The sequence below is a fragment of the Balaenoptera acutorostrata genome, chromosome 8, assembly GCF_949987535.1.
Source record: "Balaenoptera acutorostrata chromosome 8, mBalAcu1.1, whole genome shotgun sequence".
Taxonomy (NCBI): Eukaryota; Metazoa; Chordata; class Mammalia; order Artiodactyla; family Balaenopteridae; genus Balaenoptera; species Balaenoptera acutorostrata.
Genome location: NC_080071.1, coordinates 95,122,802 through 95,127,122, shown reverse-complemented (window position 1 = coordinate 95,127,122; position 4,321 = coordinate 95,122,802).

Here is a 4,321-nt window from a genome sequence, read left to right as displayed (position 1 = left end):
CACTCGGCATGCACAGAGGGCCTCCGAGGGACCGACCTTTGGGCCTCGATGTTGCTCAGCAGGCCCACAGGGGTCTGGAGGCACTCAGGGATCCTGGAGGGAAAATGATGCACACCCGAGGGGCCTAAGAGTCCTGGAAAGGGTACTTCCTTTAAAATACAGCAGAACAGAGGCTTCCCTGGTGGTGCACTGGTTGATAATCTGCCTGCCAATGCAGGGGACACGGGTTAGAGCCCTGGTCAGGGAGGAATCCACATGCCGCGGAGCAACTGGTCCCATGAGCCACAACTACTGGGCCTGCGCCTCTGGAGCCTGTGCTCCGCAACAAGAGAGGCCGCGATACTGAGAGGCCTACGCACCGCGATGAAGAGTGGCCCCCACTTACCGTAACTGGAGAGAGCCCGAGCACAGAAACAAAGACCCAATATAGCAATCAATCAATCCATCAATCAATCTTAAAACAACAATAAAAAATAAAAAAAATAAAATGAAATAAAGCAGAACAGCGACGAATACCTCATGGAAACAGCTGCATGCCGCCCTTTCTGCGCGGTTCCTCAGGGACTTACCTCGAGGTCAGTACTCACGTTGCGTTTCCCTTTAGCTCTAGAGCGGGGCACGATGAGCTGCACGCCGGTCATCGAAGCATCCGGCTAGCTACACAAAACTCATTGTCTTCCCAGAGCCATGCCTACAGTGGCCAGTGGCCTGTCAACAGCAGTCAATTTCAAGTAGCTTCAAGGCAGCATGAATGGAGCTTTCAAAATGGGAAAGCAAGGCTAGTTCCATCAGGCCCCCATTTCCGTGGGCACACGCAGCATACATCCCTGTGCTTTCTAGCAAGCCCAAAGAGACACAGGTTGCTCAGCGGTTACTTCCCTGAATCAACTCCTCGAAGCAGGGTGTTCTGCATCTAGCGAACTGCCTCAACCAAGGAAAGCCCCAGCTAGGCCTCCGGGCCCGTGGCTCTTCAAAAGCCTGCAGTGTTATCCGAGGAACTGGGCTTTAGTTGCGGTCGGAACGCAAGCCGACATTCTCCTGGAGGCAGGGTGACTTCAGGCAGGGGGTCCCAGATGGAATACAAAGCCGAGTGTTTGTCTCAGTGCACCTCAGACTAGGGCAATGAGTCAGGCTTGCTCGGCATGTTGGCCCTGCTAGAACGGTGTTCGTGGACCTGTTGGAATGCTGGGGAAATCAAGCTGTCCCAAGAAAGAGTGCAGTCTGTTGCCCTACACTCGGCATACACAGAGTGGCTCCGAAGGGCTACGGGCCTGGATGTGGCTTAGCAGGCCCATGGGGGCCTGAGGGTACTCAGTGTCCTTGCAGGGAATAGGGTGCCCACGTGAGGCTCCTAAATGTCCTGCAGAGCGTACTGACGTTAAAATAATGCAGAGCAGTGGCTACGGCCTCATGGAAACTGCTGCACGCCTCCGCTTCTGCATGGCAATTCAGGGCCTTACCTCGAGGCAAGTGCTCTCACTGAGGGTCCCGCTAGCGCCACAGCATGGGAGGATGCTGACTTTCTCCTCGAGCAGAGTGACTTCAGGTACGAGGTCCGCGAAGAATTCTAAGCGGAGTGTTTTCTCACGGCAGCTCAGACGGGGGCCGTGACGAACACTTCCGTGGCAGGTCGCACTGGCTAGAAATGTGGTCCTGAAGCTGCTCCAGTGCTCTGGAAATGTAGCTCTCCTTAAGGTACGTGCAGGGTGTTGCCCATCACTCGGCATGCACAGAGGGCCTCCGAGGGACCGACCTTTGGGCCTCGATGTTGCTCAGCAGGCCCACAGGGGTCTGGAGGCACTCAGGGATCCTGGAGGGAAAATGATGCACACCCGAGGGGCCTAAGAGTCCTGGAAAGGGTACTTCCTTTAAAATACAGCAGAACAGAGGCTTCCCTGGTGGTGCACTGGTTGATAATCTGCCTGCCAATGCAGGGGACACGGGTTCGAGCCCTGGTCAGGGAGGAATCCACATGCCGCGGAGCAACTGGTCCCATGAGCCACAACTACTGAGCCTGCGCCTCTGGAGCCTGTGCTCCGCAACAAGAGAGGCCGCGATACTGAGAGGCCTACGCACCGCGATGAAGAGTGGCCCCCACTTACCGTAACTGGAGAGAGCCCGAGCACAGAAACGAAGACCCAATATAGCAATCAATCAATCCATCAATCAATCTTAAAACAACAATAAAAAATAAAAAAAATAAAATGAAATAAAGCAGAACAGCGACGAATACCTCATGGAAACAGCTGCATGCCGCCCTTTCTGCGCGGTTCCTCAGGGACTTACCTCGAGGTCAGTACTCACGTTGCGTTTCCCTTTAGCTCTAGAGCGGGGCACGATGAGCTGCACGCCGGTCATCGAAGCATCCGGCTAGCTACACAAAACTCATTGTCTTCCCAGAGCCATGCCTACAGTGGCCAGTGGCCTGTCAACAGCAGTCAATTTCAAGTAGCTTCAAGGCAGCATGAATGGAGCTTTCAAAATGGGAAAGCAAGGCTAGTTCCATCAGGCCCCCATTTCCGTGGGCACACGCAGCATACATCCCTGTGCTTTCTAGCAAGCCCAAAGAGACACAGGTTGCTCAGCGGTTACTTCCCTGAATCAACTCCTCGAAGCAGGGTGTTCTGCATCTAGCGAACTGCCTCAACCAAGGAAAGCCCCAGCTAGGCCTCCGGGCCCGTGGCTCTTCAAAAGCCTGCAGTGTTATCCGAGGAACTGGGCTTTAGTTGCGGTCGGAACGCAAGCCGAAATTCTCCTGGAGGCAGGGTGACTTCAGGCAGGGGGTCCCAGATGGAATACAAAGCCGAGTGTTTGTCTCAGTGCACCTCAGACTAGGGCAATGAGTCAGGCTTGCTCGGCATGTTGGCCCTGCTAGAACGGTGTTCGTGGACCTGTTGGAATGCTGGGGAAATCAAGCTGTCCCAAGAAAGAGTGCAGTCTGTTGCCCTACACTCGGCATACACAGAGTGGCTCCGAAGGGCTACGGGCCTGGATGTGGCTTAGCAGGCCCATGGGGGCCTGAGGGTACTCAGTGTCCTTGCAGGGAATAGGGTGCCCACGTGAGGCTCCTAAATGTCCTGCAGAGCGTACTGACGTTAAAATAATGCAGAGCAGTGGCTACGGCCTCATGGAAACTGCTGCACGCCTCCGCTTCTGCATGGCAATTCAGGGCCTTACCTCGAGGCAAGTGCTCTCGCTGAGGGTCCCGCTAGCGCCACAGCATGGGAGGATGCTGACTTTCTCCTCGAGCAGAGTGACTTCAGGTACGAGGTCCGCGAAGAATTCTAAGCGGAGTGTTTTCTCACGGCAGCTCAGACGGGGGCCGTGACGAACACTTCCGTGGCAGGTCGCACTGGCTAGAAATGTGGTCCTGAGGCTGCTCCAGTGCTCTGGAAATGTAGCTCTCCTTAAGGTACGTGCAGGGTGTTGCCCATCACTCGGCATGCACAGAGGGCCTCCGAGGGACCGACCTTTGGGCCTCGATGTTGCTCAGCAGGCCCACAGGGGTCTGGAGGCACTCAGGGATCCTGGAGGGAAAATGATGCACACCCGAGGGGCCTAAGAGTCCTGGAAAGGGTACTTCCTTTAAAATACAGCAGAACAGAGGCTTCCCTGGTGGTGCACTGGTTGATAATCTGCCTGCCAATGCAGGGGACACGGGTTCGAGCCCTGGTCTGGGAGGAATCCACATGCCGCGGAGCAACTGGTCCCATGAGCCACAACTACTGGGCCTGCGCCTCTGGAGCCTGTGCTCCGCAACAAGAGAGGCCGCGATACTGAGAGGCCTACGCACCGCGATGAAGAGTGGCCCCCACTTACCGTAACTGGAGAGAGCCCGAGCACAGAAACGAAGACCCAATATAGCAATCAATCAATCCATCAATCAATCTTAAAACAACAATAAAAAATAAAAAAAATACAATGAAATAAAGCAGAACAGCGACGAATACCTCATGGAAACAGCTGCATGCCGCCCTTTCTGCGCGGTTCCTCAGGGACTTACCTCGAGGTCAGTACTCACGTTGCGTTTCCCTTTAGCTCTAGAGCGGGGCACGATGAGCTCCACGCCGGTCATCGAAGCATCCGGCTAGCTACACAAAACTCATTGTCTTCCCAGAGCCATGCCTACAGTGGCCAGTGGCCTGTCAACAGCAGTCAATTTCAAGTAGCTTCAAGGCAGCATGAATGGAGCTTTCAAAATGGGAAAGCAAGGCTAGTTCCATCAGGCCCCCATTTCCGTGGGCACACGCAGCATACATCCCTGTGCTTTCTAGCAAGCCCAAAGAGACACAGGTTGCTCAGCGGTTACTTCCCTGAATCA